This window comes from Onychomys torridus, chromosome 1, assembly GCF_903995425.1.
Source record: "Onychomys torridus chromosome 1, mOncTor1.1, whole genome shotgun sequence".
In the NCBI taxonomy this organism is placed as follows: Eukaryota; Metazoa; Chordata; class Mammalia; order Rodentia; family Cricetidae; genus Onychomys; species Onychomys torridus.
Genome location: NC_050443.1, coordinates 131,227,920 through 131,248,172, shown reverse-complemented (window position 1 = coordinate 131,248,172; position 20,253 = coordinate 131,227,920). Strand labels below are relative to the sequence as shown.

Below are 20,253 nucleotides of genomic sequence, written 5' to 3'. Positions count from 1 at the left end.
AATGAGAATTTTACATATAGATAAACAGATTAATAGGTAGGTGGATGGATGGATGGATGGATGGATGGATGGATGGATGGATGGATGGATAGATAGATGACCAACAGATAGATGGATGGATGATACAGACAGATGATAAATACTCTTTAACCTTGACCCATTTATTTTCTATATAGAAGGATTAACAATAATTTATGTTATTTTTAAAATAATAAATTTTGAATTTTGGAAAATGTTTACATTTGTTTAAGGAGCACTATAATATAATGTAGACCATTTCCATAGACTCAAAAAGTTCATTTCCATCAGTCTCTTTATCTGACTCTCTGACCCAAGAAATCATTAGTAGTTTTCTGACACTATAATTGTCCTTGAAAAAATTTAAATTAAATGGAATTATTATTATTATTATTATTTACATTGTGGTTTTTTAAAAGATTTATTTATTTATTATGTATACAATGTCCTGCCTGCATGTGTGCCAGCAGGACAGAAGAGGGCACCAGATCTTATTATAGATGGTTGTGAGCCACCACATGGTTGCTGGGAATTGAACTCAGAACCTTTGGAAGAGTAGCCAATGCTCTTAACCTCTGAGCCATCTCTCCAGCCCAGGAATTATTTAATATATACTTATATATTAAATCTATACTGGAATTGTGTTGTATTTTTCAACATATGATGCATTTAAATATATTTTTGACTCTGGTTTCTCTTACTGATCAAATTCAAATTCTTTTTTTAATATTTCAGCAGTACAGTTTTTTAATCAGTGGATAGTATTCATGTATGCATGAATCAGAGTTTCTTTATCCTTTAATCTTATGGACACTTGGTCTGTTATGGTTTATAGGCAGTTATTCACAAAATTATTATTCTAGTAAATGTACACATTCATGAGAATGTTTTTATTTCCAGAACTACATGGTATGTATTTGACTTTATAAGTAATTGCTTATCTTTTTACCAAAGTGAATGGCCAATCTTACATAATCATTGTATAATCAAGAACCATCAATGCAGTATTCTGAAGCCTCAGCTCCACGTGGGAAAATACACAGGGCTCATTACCAAGGCAGGTCAAAAGGTCAAGGCCAACATATATTTCAACAGATCAGTTTTCCAAGGGATTGGTAATGTTGGATTTTACCCAAACACTGTGACTCAGCAAAAACAGTGGTTAAAGAAATCCTCCTAATACAGATTAGGAGGGGTGGATTGGGGGGAGGGAGGGAGTGGGAAGAGAAGGGGGTGCAGTCTGAATGTAAAATTAATTATTTAATAAAAAGAAAGTAAAAGAAAAAAGAAATTTTCCCAATCAAATTTGTATTTGGTAAATAGCCCACTAGAAAGACCATCCATCCCATCTCATGTGTGTCTTACATGGGCCCTATTTGTACACTCAGGACAGGGATAAATACAGACCACCCAAATCCCCATTCTTTGCTTCATAAATGATGAGCTGGACTCATTAATCAATCATAAAGTAATTATTAACTAAACAGATCAAATTTCTCTACGTCCTCCTGCTCAGCATATAGCACCCCTTACCCCTAACAGTTCTACCAAAATAAACTGAACTCAGATGAAATGTTCTCTGATCATTAACAGACAATGCTGCCTGTTCCATGTCCTTGCACAAAGTTCTCTGTGACTGCTCATTTCTTTGCCACAAATAACTAAACTATTCATCCTCGTTGATCTGTAAAAACAAAGTTTGTGTTAGCCAACTTGATCCAACTTCAGTTAATTTTGCCCTCATCATGTGACTGAACTTTGGCCCACTCTCAGCCTGGGTCAACACTCGCACACAGAAGCCTCCTCCTTGCCATGAGGACTCTCTATAGACTGGCTTTTTCCACCGAATAAGAGAACACCTCTTCCCTACCTCTCAGATGTTTGGATGTTTGCAGATCATAGGGTCTGCCACATCTCTATATCCATCGTCCCAACCTCCTGCAATCTGTTTTGCAATAATCCTGTACATAACAATTCTCCTCTCCCTACCTAAGCCTTGAATTATTTCTTCTTCAGTTAAAAAAAAAAAAGTTAAAAAAAAAAGCTACAGCCTCATTACAAGTTTACCTTGTTACTAGCATAAGAATCCAGGTGTCTGCCATGTTCATCTATTCATCCCTTCACATAAAAAATCATGGATGAAAACTTAATGATTGTTTTTGTAAGCAGTCAACTTTTTGAGGTTAAACAAAACTATTTTGAAAGTCCCTTCCTTTCATGACATTTTATAATTAGAGTGGGCCACAGAAAAAGTTTTGAGTGTGTGTGCGACCTATGGATACCAGAGATTGATGTTATCTTCTGCAACCTTTCTCACTCTTATTTTCTTTCTTTTCATGTGTGTATGAGTACACATGTGGGTATGTGTATGTTCACATCTGTGTTTGTGTATGTGTGTGAGTACAAGCACAAGTGCCTGTGGAGACCAGAGGACAGCCTTGTTTGAGGCAGGGTTTCTTGCTTCTTCCTGGTGCATCTGCCAGGCTAGCTTTGTGAGCTTCCAGGGTTTCTCTTGTCTCCTCCAGTTTTCAGTTGGCATGCTAGGAATGCCTGCTTCGTGAATCCTGGGGACCTGAACTCTGGTTCTCATGCTTGAATTAGAAGTACTTTATCCACTGATCCATTTCTCCAGCTCCTGGTCCTTAACATTTTCTTGAGACAAGATCTATAAGTAAGTTCAACTATTAGCCCCAGTGATTCTCCTGCTTCTACCTTTCCTGTAGTAGGATTATAGGCACATGCTGTTGTGCCTGGCTTCTGACATGAAGACCTCATGCTTCTGCAGCAAGTTCTTAACCAATGGAGCTATCTCTCTGGCCCCAAGAAGAAATAGGTGGAGGTCAAATTGGAACATCAGAGGTTTTTTAAAGCTCCTTTCAACTCACAGGGTAGCAGATTGCTGAGAAGTATTTCAGTCTCTGCCCAGATCTGTATCACTGACTTCTCTGTCATTCTGGCCATGTGTGTTCACCTCCACTAAGGAGAAAGCAAAATACACCACTGAAGAAGCCAGCGTCAGCAAGGACCAATAGGATTTGTCTACCCCTTTTGAGTTCTTGCTTGTGCTCTCTCCCACTTCATGTCCACTTCCCCTTTTCCCAAGTGCCTTCTCTGTGTGCTCCAGTCTCCAGCATCAGACAGGAAGAAGCAGCCATGTAGACACTGCTTAAACAGCACCTGGTTACATAAGGCTCCCCTGTGACAAATTGTCAGCTACTAGTGTTGTAGATTTTGTCATTTAATCAATTTCCTCATTAGGGTGCGGGGGTTGTGTGCCATGGTACACATGTGGAAGTCAGAGGACAACATATGAGAGTCAATTTTTCTTTTTCTACTTAATTAAGTTCCCACTCAAGTAACCAAGCTCAGTGGCAATCAGTTTCACCAAATGAACCATTTAATCAGCCTCTTTCTATTTTGAAATAGCTTTTGGCATAGAATGTTTTCTGTTATCTGAAAATGTCATTATTATTTGTTCTAATTACAAATTACTATTTGAAAACTATTCATTTACCTTTTCCCCAATTCTAACATCTTCTTGAATCTTGTCCCATCTTGAAAGAAGCCTAAGGGTCTGATTGCACACTGTGTATAATCTAAGTAATACAAAGTGGCATTTCTGCATTTTGACCCACTGTGTCAAATTGAAATTATCAAATAATGGAATTACAACAGAGTTAAATGATCAAACAAAGCCTGTAACCAATGACCATATCACATGTTCTGAGCATCAGAATTCCACAAAAAGGAGATGCTCAGTTACAGATCTGTTAGAGACCTTAAAGAAGGCTGCACAACAACCATTGAATAGAGCAGGATGTTAGAAAAAAAAAAAAAAACTAGTTACCATACTCCATGGAACCACTTGTTAGGAAATAGGAAGAAAAGTCATCTTGTTGGACTCTAATAGTAGCTAGACTTTGGTGTGGAGTTTGCAAAGCTCCATCATTCAAGACAAAGCCACCTTTACCCTAGATCATTTCCCTCTCTGTTCCTTACACATTCCTGGCAATTATAAATAGCCTATTTTTGGTGTCCATGAACTGACTTATCAGTGTTTACAGAACTAGTCCCAGCTGGCTCTTTCTCCATTTATTTTGACTTCCAGCTCTTAGGTAACATAGGTTCAGGTACTTCCATGGTTCAGGTACTTCCATTCTTTAGTTTGACCCTTTGGAACACTGGTTCTTTGGATGACCCAGGAGAATATATATCTGCATAAACAGTGCTTGGATAAGTTTACTCCTATTGTTCCAGTAACCAAAGATCTCACTCTTGTCTTTTGATCTCACTGCTTTAAGATGTTGGAAAATATTTGGACTAATGAATCTTCCATCTTCTGTCACAGAGATATATCTGCACCTCTTCTAAGTGAGTTTTCTCTTTTCTTTTTTTTTAAATTATTTGAAAATTTTATCCTCTGGGTCTTTCACAGTGATTTTTCTTTTAATCACCAAGTTCAGGTCTATTGATCTTATCTATTGTCTCTCTTTTGCACACAGAATGCTTCATGGAACATCTCTTTAACACAATACCATGCTATAGCTGTAGCATGAATCTTAAAGAGTCTTATTAATAAAACTCAAACCTGAGGCCAGTTATTGGAGTGAATGCTGGAAGATCAGAGACACAGAACAAGCCACAGCTATCTCACCTTGCTAGTTCCTCAGGTGATCCTGTTTCCTCAGGCTGGAAGCTTCTGAGTCCTCATCCCAATGGCTCTCAGCTGAACTGTGTTGCTCCAAAGCCTGAACACTTAACCAACCAAATGCTTAATTAACTACATGCTTTTCTCCCTCAGTTCCTGGTCCTCATGCCTTAAATACCTTCTCTTTCTGCCCCACTCCCTGGGATTAAAGGTTGGGTTTCTGGGATTAAAGGCATGGGTCACCATGCTTAGCTGTTTCTAAAGTGGCCTTGAACTCAGAGATCCGATAGCTCTGCCTCCCAAGTGCTGGGATTAAAGGTGTGTACCACCACCACCCAACTTCTGCTATAGCTTACTCTTCCCATTTTCTAGCCACCATTTTTGGCTTTGTTCTAGTGGCTGTCTGTTCTCTGACCCCAGATTTGTTTATTTCGGGGAACACACAATATTTCAGGAAATACAATACCCACTACATTTCTCCTGTTTTTGTCTAAAATTAAAAAAAGCTTATAACTAATACAAGAAAAACTATCCAATAAGTATATACAATATATACAGTCAAGAATTACATTAACAATGTCTAGTCCATTAACATTTGACAAATTCAGATAAAAATTCCATTTTATATATATTAATGTCCAGTCCAGTAACATTTGATAAACTCAGACAAAGAAAGTAGATTCCATAATCTCCCTTTTTATCTTGTCATATCCATTTTCTCTCTTTTCATAATAGATTCATCTTTCTCTTTCTCTTTTCAGAGTAGCTTCAATGATCTACCCATTTATCCTATTATTTCTTTATCTTTTTTCTCAGAGTAGATTCAGTGATCCACCTCATATCTATATTCTCCTTTTTCTTCCTTCCTTCCTTCCTTCCTTCCTTTCTTTCTTTCTTTCTTTCTTTCTTTCTTTCTTTTAAACCTCAAGTCTATTTTTGGGTTAATTGTCAAGTCCTGTATCATTTGTCCAGCCGCTGCATAATGATAAAGTGCAGGGCTTGTTTCAAGTCCTTGTTCAAGTAGTCTGTCAGGCTGTATCATCTCAGCCAGTCATCTCGAAATTGTCCTGAGCAGTTTGCAGTCCAAAGTTGATCTTTCCATGGTGTTAATGGCTTTACCATAGTCCATGTGGCATCATTATTGTGGAGTCCCATCATCCTTTTGAAGATTTCAAAGTCACTGTTAGGCATGATCATGGTTCCCTTTAGATTTATTTGTGTGTGTGTGTGTGTGTGTGTGCCTCCTCTGTGGTTTGGAGCAATCACAAATTGCTGATAAATGTCTGTCTCTCAGGACCATGAATGTTCTTCCCTAGAAGAGAAAATCTTCACAGCAATTTCTCCCCAGCATTTCTCTTGCCAACCTTTTCCCAACTGACCTTTGCCGATGCTTTCTTGTAACACGCTGGTCCTGGCAATTTTCTGAACAAGCAGCAGTAAATTCTTTGTCCCAGGTAGCAGCATCACCGCAGTCACCAACACGATGAGAAGCAGCCGGCAACTTGGAGCAGCAGTCACTGCCTCCATGGTCCCACCGACACTGTGGCTCTGCCCCGGCCGAAGCTTCTCCTAGACTGGCCTCAACTTGGGATCCTCCTGCCTCTGCCTTCTTCAGTAAATCCTACCTACATGTGCCACCACACCCGGCCGAGTGTAGCTCGGTCCTGAGCTAGGGCTCACAAAGCCACAGGCAAGAGGCTTTTTCATGAATTCGTACCACGAACGTTGGGCGCCAGATGTTGGTGAAATTATTAAGGCCACTCCATGTAGTTAAAAGGGAGGTTTATTTTGTGGGGTAACTTACAAATGAAGGGGTAGGTTGCAGGGTCTTATTTCTTGGAATCCTTTCTTACATGTCATGACATCTTTAAATCTAAACCTTCCATTCTGATAAAAAATAAGTTTTTTCCAATAGCAATCTCTGAAGTCTCCAGAAGGAAGATGGGGCCCCAACAACAACAACTCTACCCAATCCAGAATGATGCAATGGTAATCATCATCATACTACACTTCTTGCCAGAATTTCAGACAATCTTACCCATTACTCTGAGAGTTGCTGCAGAATCTACAGTTAGTCTAACTGAGATTTAACTATCTGATCACAATACCCAACAGAGATACCATTGCCCCCTAAACAGCAGGAAGCAATTCTAAGAAAACGACGCCCCTTATCCCTAAGGTTTCATATTTCTCAGGGTTATGGATAATAGTTCTAGGGTTGGGGTGGAAGAAACTGTTAAACTCAGTACTCTCCTTAAGGAAAGAAAATATGTCTCAAAAAAAAAAAGGGAAAAGAAGAAATGGAATGGATAGGTATAAGATATTATGGTAGACTATCATATACATTAGTAAACAAATTTAGTAATATAGCAGCCTTTGCACTGTTATGAATTCTTATATGTTGATACAAATATAAACTTTTTACATTCCTATTTAAGATAATTTGTATATTGATACAAATACAGAACTATGTTTGTTATATTGTACACATATTTTTACTCTTATTTGAAATATTTGTATATTGATACAAATGTAAATTTATATCTGTCATACTGTATGTATGTTCTACTTCTGTTTAAGATATTCTGTATACTGATATATATTTAGGATTATTATCATATTGCATATTGCACTATACATTTCTACCTCTGTTAAAGATATTTTGTGTATTGTCACAATTTAAAGTCATTGTCCTTTTACTGTACATTTGCTTACAGACTGTTTGCCTTATTTATAGGAAGCCTTAGTCCTTAGGTTCTTTAGGTAGATAAGACTTATAGAGTTATTGTCACCTATGCTTGTCATCTCTATAATTATGTTAGTTAGGTTATCCAGATTTATAAATACATAGGTCAGATGGACAGGTAGTCTTCAAACACTTCATGGACCTAGAGAACATGGCATTTAAGTAACTTAGAATTCTGTTGATGTGAGACACAATTGCTCCTGGCAGCACCAATTTGATCCCGAGAGAATGTTGGGCTTCTAAGACATTTCCATTTGGAAGTTTGTCTTCTTGGCACAAAATGGCCTACCAGGCAAAGGACTGCCCTTGCCTCAACTGCTGACAGTACTAATGCTGTCCTTTCTGGACAAGCGGGACACAAGGAAAGCGACCACTATACTTTGCCAAGACAGGGTAAGATGGTCTTTCAGAATTCCTGCTTCTGAAAATGGTCTGTCAGATACTCTAGGCCTGTAGCCAATTTGAATGCACCAACGATGCTGAGAAACATTAGGTGACTGTCCAGGCTGCTAGCTGTCTCTGTCTACTCTTGCAAGACTCCCGAAAATTGCTTGCGTCCTTCTCCCATTTCTCAGGTATTATTATATTCCTTCTCAGGTCTTTGATGAGGTTGGAGATTAGCAGTTATAGTTACAACTTAGTATATATACATATATAATATCTTAGATAGAATATATTAAGTATTAGACTCAGGTTCTTTAGGATAGGACACCTTTTGGAATGGTCTTTGTAACATGCCACCTACCCATGCCCTAGACTTCCCTGGATTTTACTATGTGTTTTTTTGGTTGATATTGTTTGCACTTATTGTAATTCCAACTTATCTAGGTCATTATCCCTCATTACTCCTGGACAATATTTGATAACCATCTCTTTGTATATAGTCTTGTATTAGGTTAGAACTTTCTTATTTAGACAAATGGAGGAGATGTAGTGGATAGCCATCCCAGCACTGGCCTGGAAGTTCCAACCCCCATTGAGGCTTCGGTAATGGTCACGCCCACAAGGCAGGGCGGAAGAGGAAGCAGAAGACCAAGGATCGGGAGGAGCACTCGCTCTTGGTTCCGGGACCCTGGACACTGGAGGTGGACCAAGCAGAGTTCTCCAGAGAACATCACCGGACTGAGCTATACCTTTGCCAGACCCTGCAACCTACCCCTTCATTTGTAAGTTACCCCACAAAATAAACCTCCCTTTTAACTATGTGGAGTGGCCTTAATAATTTCACCAATATATAGCACCCCTGACTTTTATTCATTTCTGTTATTTTAACACTACCTTCCATGCCTTGTTTTGAATTTCTAGGTAAAAGTGGCTTAGTGTAAGCTGATGAAGGGAGAGAATCCAAATAAAATATCAAAGATAGGAAGAGCTTTGGAAAGTCACAGAGAATGTGACAGGATGCCTGAAAAGTTCAGGGATGAAGATGGATGGCCATTGATTAGAAGCAAGTGAACATTGCTACAGATGCACAGATCCCTGTAGGGGGAAAGAATCAGAAGCCACTTCCTAAAGGTAAACCAGGTGGGAGGCAGGCAGTTCTATTGTGGACAAACTAACAGTCCTCACTGGAGTGACTTCTCTGTCAAATGAGAAACTCAGAAAACAGCGTCTGGACGCCATCTTGAAAAAGAAGTTATTGCTAAAAGCTGAGTTACTATGGGGGCCTGAAGTCAGGGACATAGATACTCAAACCTTGTGACGATGGAGTGCAGTTGTACTTTGCTGCTGGGAACTCCAGTAGATATATCCTCAAATTATTCTTCTCTTCCTAAATTCCCATCTCATTGTCAGATAAAAATTGACAGCTCATCAGAATAGCACAATTCCTAAGATATAAGTCATCTGACTTGAGGTCTAGGTTTAACAAATTGACAGCTGGATGAATGCACTATTTTATGTACCCCATATTCCTCATGGATAAGAGATGATCATAGTACTCAACTCCTACATTGTTATAGTAATTTAATGAGTTAATGTCTGTAATGCATGAGAACAGTACCTGAAACACTGTAGTGCTCTATAAATATTACCATTACAATCAGGAACTAACAGTGTAGTGTGTAATCAGACTGAAAGTTTTGTAATATGTGTCAATATTTCAGGTTTAGTAACTGGACAGACCTATGAGAACCAATATACTATACAGGATATTACTTCTCTGACTATTGAATGATATTAACTTTGGCATCCAGAAATACTACTTAGAAATCATGAATGTAAGAGGGAGAATAAATCACAAAAACATAACTTTTTATTTAGTTGACAACTGTCAAAGTCTATTAAGTGAAATAATTATGAAGTATTTATATTCATCAAAGCATTTGTTTGCTCATTTCATTTGATGTAAGGATTCATTCTTCATTCACTATAAATATTTGTGACCTTCCTCAATTCATATGTTGAAATTCTAACAGCATTGTTTATATACTGAAAGACAAGACTTGGGACTAAGTCTCAAGGACACTTCTTACACAAAGAAGACACCATCCCTGAATCAGAAAACAGGTTGCCTCCTAAACATCACTGCTGGCTCTTCTATCTTGCACCTCCCAGCATTAAGAAGTTTCAAAAGTGAAGCTACTACTGTTTATGAGCCAGCTCTCTTATGAAGTTTGGTTAGAGCAGCCCAAAGAGTCTAGGACAAAGTAGCTAATGCAGGCCAACTATTGAAGGGGGATTTTTACCAGATAGCATCTTTTCCAAGACCCAAAAAGATGCATGGTAGTAGAAGAGTAACATTCCAAGAGGCCAATTTGACATTTCAGCTAGAAGCACCTCAGAAATTTCATGCAAATCAGAAGCAAAGTGGAGTTTGATGCCAGAGTACAACAGGAGTATTTGTGACTACAGTGAGTATTGCTGACTACATTTGGAACCAGCTTCTGCATGTGTGCATCTGCACCCTGCAACAGAAACATGCTATTCAACTAATACAGGGAGAAAAGGACCAGGCCCACATTGGAGAGCTGCCAGTGCTGGCCATGGCCAAAATCCTCTTGTAAATGGTATTTGAAAACTCTTAATGAAACCACTTCAATGTTTGGAATTTGTCCAAATAAAACAATTCATGAAGAAAAATTCTCTATGAAAAACTGTACAAAACACAGACATGTCACCCTATATGTACATTCATAGATGTGAAATAAAAAATATTTTTAAATTAGAAGTCCTTAATAATATAGATGCATTATAGGGGAGTGCTTATATATATATATATATATATATATATATATATATATATATATATATATATATGTGTGTGTGTGTGTGTGTGTGTGTGTGTGTGTGTGTGTATGTGTGTGTGTGTATTATGGTTTTGGATAAGTCATTCACATTTTCTAAGTGTTAGTATTTTTTCAGAGTGATTTTAACAGGAGAGTCACTTATCTGGATATTAGCAATGAAAAATGTCTCACTACCTTAGTATATTATAAAATTATATATAGTCTTAAATAAGTACCACCTGAATTAGCACACTTCCTCCCAGACTCAATTACATTTTCTATCACAGACCTACAAATAGCAAGCTTTCAGTCTCTTTGTATTTACCAATTCATAATAAGCTCTGACTCCAATCAAGAATTTTTCACAGATCCCAGCAAATTGCTCCATATATGACAGTTGCCTAAGTTTTACTAAATGAAAAAGTTATGTCCTTTCTCCCCAGACATACTTTTCATCACCAATGAGCTCTAACAATTTCTTTCCACATCCAACAGGAATATTTTGATGCATCCCCTTCAGTAGAGAGCCAAGAGATGAGAAGTCCCTGAGTTTCTCCTTGTCCTCACCTGCAACGCTGTCTCCTCTGTCTCTACAGAAGTCAGCTGGATGAGACTTACCCTCAGAGTACATGGACTAAGGGGTGCTTTGATCCAGTTTCTAGGAAGCTGTTGAATGGCAGTTCTTACAGCAAACTCAAAACAGGGTGAGATCAGGCCCCTCCCTCTGGAGTCCTTGTTCCAGAATATGCTCTGTAACTGGGAAGTTAGCAATGTACATTTGGGGCTCTTTTCCAAAAGACTGGACAACTTTCTGCTCCCAGAAATCTGTCACTTGGAAACTAAAGCCAGCCTACCAGGAGCAAGGGGATGTGTGGGTATACACATGCAACAGAATATTATTTGGCCATAAAGCCATGAAAGTTTGATATGTGCTATACTATGGAAGAATCTTGACTACATTGTATTAAATGAAATAAGCTATATACCAGGTGAGAAATATATAATCCCACTTTGGAGATCTGTGTAGAGTATGCAAATTCATAGACACAGAGGTAGAACAGAGGTTACCAAGAGCTGAGGAGGTTAAAAGTTATTGATTAGTAGGTACAGAGTTCACACTGGGGAAAGATGATATAGGTTAGGGTATCGATATTGGGGATAATTGCAAACTACTGTGAATATATTCAACACTACTACAGTGCACACTTACAATAATTAAAACAATGTTATATAGACTTTCAGCACAATGTATTTACATATCTGTATGGATATATGTGAATGTGTATATATGTATTCATATATAAGTATGTGTATATGTGTGTGTGTACAAAAACAAATAATCTATCTCTTTTATCAAAGACCAGGTTATATTCCTGTTTGTGAATCTCTATTGTATTTTTATTAGCTTCATATAAATATTTTATTTTCCTCAGAGTAGCTGAAGGTGATCATTGTTATTTCAATATAAATGTGTGTGTGTGTGTGTGTGTGTATGTGTGTGTGTGTGTGTGTGCATGTTTCTCTGCATATGATGGAGTGCTCGTGCCCCATGAGTGTATACATATGGAAGCCAGAGGTCAATGTTGAGGGTCTTCCTCAATGGCTCTCTACCTAATTTTTTGTATCTGGAACTTTCCAGTTTGGTCAGACTGGCTGGGTGGCAAGGCCCAGAGCTCCTCTTGTCTCCCTCCTCCCAGCACTAGGACAACAAACATGCACAGCTGGTGTCCAGAATTTCACTGGGTGCTGGAGATCAGAACCTAACTTGCCTCTTAACTACAAGGCAAGCACTCTACCAGCAACCAGCTCTCAAGTATAAAATCTGAACTAAGCAACTTCAGCCAATGTTCTGCTTTTCAGTGCTTTGAAAACTGCTCATCTTTGTAGTGTCAGACAGAATCCAGAAACCAAAGGCTGCATAGCAATTTCCATGCTTCACTTGCCTTGTGGTCCTTAGCAGAGCAAAGTTTGGATCGCTTTCTAGTTTTACTTTTACACAGTATTATGAGCACTATAAATACCCCACTGGGTTACAAAAACACTTGACCTCAATACCTCTAGGTTCAAAACTTGATGTTGACATCCCTTAAGTGAAGCCATTGAACAATGATTGTCTAGCAAGAAGTTTGGGTATTAGAGGTATCTGAAAACTTTGCAACTATGTCTCAAAGGGATGGGGAGGAGAGGACAGGGAAGGGAAAAAGAGGAAGGAGGGAAAGGAAAAATACTTTTGGACTTAACGTTAATGTTTGCGTGATAGTCAGAATTTTGACACAGAAATTCCATGATGTTAACAACCATTTTTCTGTTTTGGAAATGTAGGATGCTTCCAAAGTCTTACTATTTTATTAAATAAAAACCACATGACAGGTACCTTTGTATATACTTCTCGATTTTTAATTAATAATTGACACACAGAATTAGGTTTTATTATACCATTTCGAGATAAAATTTATTTTGATTCTCCTCACCTGTGTCTCATCCCCCTTACCACCTCACCCTCTCACTGTACGCTTACACAAACCCTCCAATCCACATTCAGGTCGCTTGTGCTCTCCCCCTGCTTCTTCAACATTCCCTTTCTCTTCTCATGCTCTTTTCTGTCTTCAGAGCCTATAATCACATTCACCCCAACTTACCTGCATACAGACATACTTTATAAGCTAGGATCTGAAACATGGGAGACATTTGCTTTCTGTCTAAATCTGGATTTTGTATTTTTTGCTAATTCCCACATCCATTCATTTTCCTGTCAGTTACATGATTTCATTTTTCTTTACAGCTGAAGAAAATTCCTTTGTATATATGCACCACATTTTCATTATCCATTTATCTGTTGGGTTCATCCAGGCTGGTTCCGTGCCTTTGCTATTGTGAATAGAACATCAATAAATGTGGATGTGCAGGTATCTCTGTGGTAGGGTATACAGTACTTGGGTACATGCATACTCAAGAGCAGTGTAGCTGGGTCACAGGAAAGTTCTACTTTATTTATTTATTTTTTTAGAAACATGCTAACTTACATAATGGCTGTACTAGGTTGCACTCCCTCCCGCAGGGACGAAGCATCCCTCTCTCCTCACATCCTCACCAGCATTTGTCCTTGTCCCTTTTCTCTGACACAGTAATTGTCACTAGGGTGAGATAGAATCTCACATCTAGTTCCCACTGCATCCCCCTGCTAACTAAGAATGCGGAACACTTTTTAAAATCCTTAGTGTCCATTTGTTTCTTCTCTTGAGAACGGTTGTTCCTTTCATTAGCCAATTTACTGACGGGCCATTTGGGGGTTTAATTATTGCAATTCTTTATATATTCTAGATGCCAATTCCCTGTCTGAGGTATGGCTAACATTCTTCCTTTCCACATGCTGACTGTTCACTCTGTTGTCTGTTCCCTGCTCTGGGAACAAAGGGAGCAAGCAGCTTCCCTGGAAGGCATTCCAGAGCCCCATCCTTCCCCCGCCTCTCTCCATCTGCTCTGGCCTGTTGCTTCAGTGCTTGAAGGATACAAGCAGAGGCATCTGTGGATGCCACCACATCCAGGGTGTTCCAGCCCTGGAACCCCTGGCTCCATTCTCTCTTCCCAATAATGTTCCCACACTTCCACACACTAGACTGACTGTAATTAAGGCAGCGGATCCCTCTGCTCCCCAAGTCTTACACCCAGGAGCAGGCACTGGGAAAGCTGGGTCCATAGAAGAGAGCCAGAGACAGTAAGGTTAAAAGGGACATGTGGTAGCCCCAAGGGTGCTTGAGACAAAGCAGGGTCAGCCAAGGTGTGAGCAGCCAAGGGACTCCACCATGTCTTGCTTGCTAAGCATTGCTTGGGGGCTGCAAAGTCCTAGAGTTCTTGCACAAAGGGCCACTAGGGGCAGAAAGGGGGTCTCCTGCTGCTAGGCTGCAGCTGGGTTTGCACAGTCAAGTCACTTGGATCAACTACTTGGAAGGACATTTATTTGGAGGTGGTCATGGGATCCTGAGAGGATCTAGGGATGGGCAACACCTGCCCTCAACACTGATCGCCGACACCAGCAAAAGAAACTGCCCAGGACCCACCACCACGAGGGCGGTAGCTCTCGGGATAGACGAGGGATGTGGGCGGCTCACCCGTGTCTTGGCGGAACTGGTTCATGGACTGCAGGTCGATGATGTAGGGCGCGAGCCGGCTGTCCACCTGCCCCAATACCACGCTGCCCCCGGCTCGGGGACCCGCGCGCACCACCGCCTCGATGTGGTGGCTCACGGCCGGGCTGTAGGGACGCCAGCGGCCGTGCTCGTTCAGCCATTCCCACACCACCACGGCCGAGGCCAGGAGCATGGCGAGCCCGGGGCTGTGGCGCGTCGCTGCCCGCCTCCCGGGCCCGGCCTCCTGCGCTTCCTCCGGCGCCGCCGCCTCCGGGCCTGGACCGCGCCCCCCGCCCCGCGCCCCGCCGCCGCGGGCAGCCTCAGCTGCGGCCCATGGGGGAGTCCGTAGCCGCGCAGGCACCGGGACGCGGACCCCGGGGCCGCCCGCCTCCGACCTCGTGCCGCCGGGCTCCGGCGCTGCTGCCGCTGCTCCGAAGGGTCCAGCGGCTTCATGCAAAGGCCCGGCCCTGAGCACTCGCCGCCCCGCCTTGCAAAGCCACCCGGGGGCGCGCGGCCCGAGCGACGCTGCACCCGCCTCGCACCAGTTGCGCCTCGGGCTCCGCGGGCGCCCGCGTGGATCGCGCAGCACGGTCACGCCCTCCGCCCTCCCTCCGTGCGGAGCGCGGCGACCGCGGGGGCACAGCTCCCCCTTCCCTGCGGCTCGGCTCAGTGGCTTCCAGAAGGAGTCGCCCCTCCCCGGCAGTGCCCCAATTTTGCAGACTCCAACTTGTCTGTCCGTTCATAGCGCGCCGACTTAATCCGCGGCGGAAGCTTCGAGGCTGGCGTCTCACTCGGGCTCGCTCACGCACTGGCACATCCACACTGGGGCAAACACAGGCACGCACAGCCTCAAGCCCTCCCTCCTCATTATGCCTGCTATTACCTCATCCTCGCCTGCATCCTTCCTTAGCTGTCGGTCAAGGATGCAAAAGCCACGCCCCCTGACCCCTAGCACTAGCGCCCTAGAGCTTTTTCGCCCCCTGCTGGTCAGAGTCCTCACGTGCATGTCAAAAGCCGCACACTGACCCTTGAGAGCCAAAGCCGACGGATGCATGCGTTTATGGCATAAACTTTATACTGTCTATGTAGAAGTCAGAGGAGGCTGAGATGTTGTACTGGCTGCTTGAAAAGTGAATATGAAAGAAATAAATAGACCCTAATATCTGTATCCATCCGGATACGTACATTTATAAAAGGGGTTTAACAGGAGCTACCACAGACACTATTGACTATCAAATAAAAGCTTAGTGCCAGGTATGAATTACTTCGAGCTGTACCACAGAACCCACAAAACATTACAGCTATTCTCATAACTCTGGGTTACTCTCCAGAACTTGATAGGGGTGTTGATAAAGATGTCCCATTTAGGACTAAGAATTCTGTTTTATTCTCAACACATTAACCAACTATGAGACTCTGCATTGGTTAATACCCACTTTTCACAAAAAAGCCTCCATATAGGTCTAGGGGCATACATATAAATATTTAGAAACAATTTTGACCACAAGACTGTTTAGGAAATAACAATGGCAGCTCCTACCCTAGCCTAGGACCTGGGACCTAGCCATTGATTTGGGGCCCGTTTTCCAGTGTGCGTGTGTCCTTTCTCCCTTTCACTTAGCAATGTACTCAACATCTAGTCTCTACCTCTTCATGAGTAAAACCTAGTATTTTATATATTGTACTACTACTACTATTATTGTTGTTGTTGTTGTTGTTGTTGTCATTGTGAGCAGGCACACATTATGGTGTGTGTGTGGAGGTAGGAGAACAAGTTTGTAAAAGTCAGTTCTCTTTTTCCATCACGTGGGTCCTGGGCATTGAACTGAGGTCATCTGGCTTGTGTGTCAAGCTCTATTAGCCACTGAGCCATCTCATGAACACTATTGCCAATACACTTCATTTTAGTGTTCCTAGTAGGGGTGTAGTGATAATGTCTTGTGCTTTTCATGTGTGTGTATGCACATATCATGTGTTGATGATGGTGATGTTTAACATTTCCACAAGTGACTACTTCTATCTCTGTATCTTCTTTGGGAAATGTTTGCTCGTGTATTTGGCTACTTTAAGAACTAAAGTTTGAGAACTTTAAAAATATTATCAATAAAAATCTTTGGATACATGGCTTGAATATATCTTCAGACAAGCTGTAGCTTCTTTTCTTTCTTCACAGGGTTTTCACAACTTTCTGGCTTTCATTTTCCATATTAAATGTAAGAATTGTTTGGCTCTCTCTCACACTTGATACCTTTCCCTTTGTCTTTATAAGGTTTATAATTTTACAATTTATATGTAGATCTATGATATATTTTAAATTAATTAAATAAAAATAACCCCCTCCCTCCCTTTTCCTTCTGCCATGCTTGGAGAATTTATTGTTCCAGTGTGGTTTATTGAAAAGTTTCCTCTGAATTTCTTTGGTCAAGTTTCTTTGTCAAAGTCAACTGGACATATTCCTGTGAACCTATATCCAGTTTCTCTAATCCATCCCATTGATCTATGTGTTCACCCACCTATCCATAGTGTACACTGATGATTCATAAACTGTACTGATGATCTATATTGGGTTATTATAAATAGGACTAATTTAGAGTAAATAACATTTAAAAAAACAAATTCCCACTATTCATTGCTAGTAAATAAGAAATAAATTATTTTTATTTCCTGTTAACTCTACAATAACTCTAGTTTCCACTGTGGGCTGGATGTATACATGTCTCCAGAGCTCACATGTCAGTACCTAATGTAATATTAAGAGACTGAGATGTCAAGGGTGACATTAGTGCTCCCTAAAAGGTCTGACCCTTTTGTCCTTCCATATTCTGCCATCCCAGGATGGAACCAAAGGAACCACCATCTTGGAAGCAGTGAGGATTCCCCAGAGATAAAAATCAGTCTTTAGATCTTGAACTTCCTAGCCTCCACAGCTGTAAGTAACAACATTCCTATTTGAAAATAACGCGACCAGGGCAGGAGAGATGGCTGCTCTTTAGAGGACCCAGGTTCAATTCCCAGAATCCATGAGGCTACTCACAATTGTAACTCCATTCCCAGGGCATCTGATATCTCCCTCCTGGCTTCATGGCCCAGGGCATACACATGGTGCACAGACATACATGCAGGTAAAAAAACCCATACACATAAAAGCAAAGAAAGAAAATTTAATGTACTTTGTTATATCAGCAAGGATGAATGCAATTATTTATTCATTAGTCCCAGGGACTTTTTGTGACTTTTGTTAATTATTTGGGACTTTTATCTAGACAACCATGTCTAGATAGAACTTTTTCTTCCTTTTTAATCCACATGTTATTTGTTTCTTTTTCTCACATTACACCAGCTAGGACTTCTAGTATGATATTAAATTAGCGTGGTGACAGTAAACATCACTGTCTTGGTGTTGGATCTCAGCAGGAATGCATTTAGATTTCCTACCATTAATTATCATCACAGACACAGGGTTTTTAAAGTTCTTTATCAGCCCGAGAAATTAACCCTAGTTTGCCGAGAGTGCTTGTGAACTGGTGTTTAATTTTGTCAAGTGCTTTTCTATATCGAGTGATATGATCAAACTTTTTTTTTTCATTGCACCCCTCTGCTGCTATCCACTCCATTCCCCTCACCCTTATCAAGCGCTTCTCCCAGGACTGGCATCTTCCATGGTGTCATGGCCAAAATCTCCCTTTCTTGGCTGTCTGACACCCTGTCTGTCATGCTGTCCTGAAGTGGAAGTGGATGTAACTGTCAATGAGCTATCAAATATAGTCAAAAGAGTAATGGGAAAGGCTCACACACATCACTTGAATGGCATCCCTTCCTCCCTCCCCAACCCCAAATCTACCAGGTGGCATGCATCTTTCTTCCTGGTGGAGTATGGAAGGCTTGATAGTCTCCCTCTATCACCTCTGGAAAAAGGTCTTGGTATACCTCTGGTATTCATCATTTCTCCTGATTACCTGTGGATTTGATCCCTTTCCATATGAAATACATGTGTGCCAGGGCCTATATTCTGTTAGTGAAACTGGAGTGATAACTAGGAAAATTGCCTTCAACAAGGCAGCTAGCTCTCATGTTTTTTTGTTTTTGTTTTTGATTTTTTTGTAAAATCAGTAACACTTAAGACTTACAGGCTAAACTCTTATTAAACTATTTAAATTTAAATTTCAGGGCTTTTTAAATACTTTCTTTGCTACTTAATATCAGTTGAGTCATCCCCAAAGGAGTATGCCAAGTGAAGAAAGCCTCCTTGTGCCCAGTTGTCCAGTGTCCACAGGCAAAACTGACCATTCTTTCCAACAGGCTTCCTGTTTGGAGGGAATGTAGTTCCCTGCTGCATCCGAAAGGAGGCGATGTTGTGCTAGGAGATGTCTTCTAAGCAGGCTTGCAGACTAGGTCTCACCACAGCTGGGCTTTCCCACTCTCCTTTACACACTACACATAGGGCCAGAGGGCAATCTACACGTCCAAGTGGAGCAGAGGTCAAACAAGGTTCCCTTCTGCACTGAAGCACACATCACCACCCATTTGAATCCACCCAAAGGATCCTATTTCGGATTCCCTTTCTTTTCCTTCCCCATCGAAAATCCCACCTCAACTCAATCCATTGAATCTTACTGCTTCCCTCCCACTAACAGAACACAATGAAAATCAGAGGCTTATCCCATATTCTCCTGCTCAGCAGCCCCGGGGATCAGAGACGCTGGTAAGGGATAGCTAGTGGAGGACAGTGGGGAGTCAGAGAGAGGAAACTTGATTGTCAACACCTTTTCACACCAGCATCCGTTTCCCTCCACTCAACCATCAATGCTACCTGTCTGGGTGTCTTCCCCACCCATCATGCTGCCCCCACACTTTGTCAGACTGAGCCGACTCCGGCCACATCAGCACTTTTATCCCCTCTTCATTGGAAAGGGAAGAGTATTGTGGTTTAGTTGAATGAATTAAAGCAATAACATTGAGCCTTCTCTGAATTCCCCCAAACATGGATATACAATTATGCACGGCCTCCAGAACCTCTTTGGGATACAAAGGGGTTATGTTTGTCTTACATTTTCCCCCCAAAAGCAGCTGAAGATGAGATGGAGGAAGAGTGGGTGCAGAGTTAGAAAAAGAGATCACCTATGTGATTTTATCTTCGGTTTTGGATAACCGGTTTGGGTTTAAGGGAATGGATTTCTAACGTTTTGGTTCACCCAGAGCTGTGTACCACATAATTATTATTTTACTGCTGACACAATTTATTTCCACATTAGTAATTCATGTGTTTAGTAGCTGTAACTGCATCCCTTTACTGCAGAGCCATGGGGCTTGTTCACCCATGATCACAGCCCATCCTTCCCTCCTCCTCTCCAGAGAATAACTTGAGTAACAGTGAAGAACCATGTGTTAATAGCTTCACTCTTACCTCCTATAGTCAGACTTACTAACATGTGGATCAGTGGGGACTTTTGAGCCCCTTCCTTCCCCCACTGTATTCATTTCTTGGTT

At 41.2% G+C, this 20,253-nt stretch overlaps 1 protein-coding gene across 1 annotated transcript in view; it reads right to left on the bottom strand.

Annotated features, from left to right (window-relative positions):
- Window positions 1–14,789, bottom strand: part of LOC118578614 (glycine N-acyltransferase) — a 54,173-nt gene extending 39,384 nt beyond the window's left edge. Inside the window, exon 1 of the mRNA XM_036179717.1 lies at window positions 14,749–14,789. The gene's annotated coding sequence lies outside the window, so the exon portion shown is untranslated. The remainder of the gene's footprint in view (window positions 1–14,748) is intronic.
- Window positions 14,790–20,253: the final 5,464 nt, after the last annotated feature.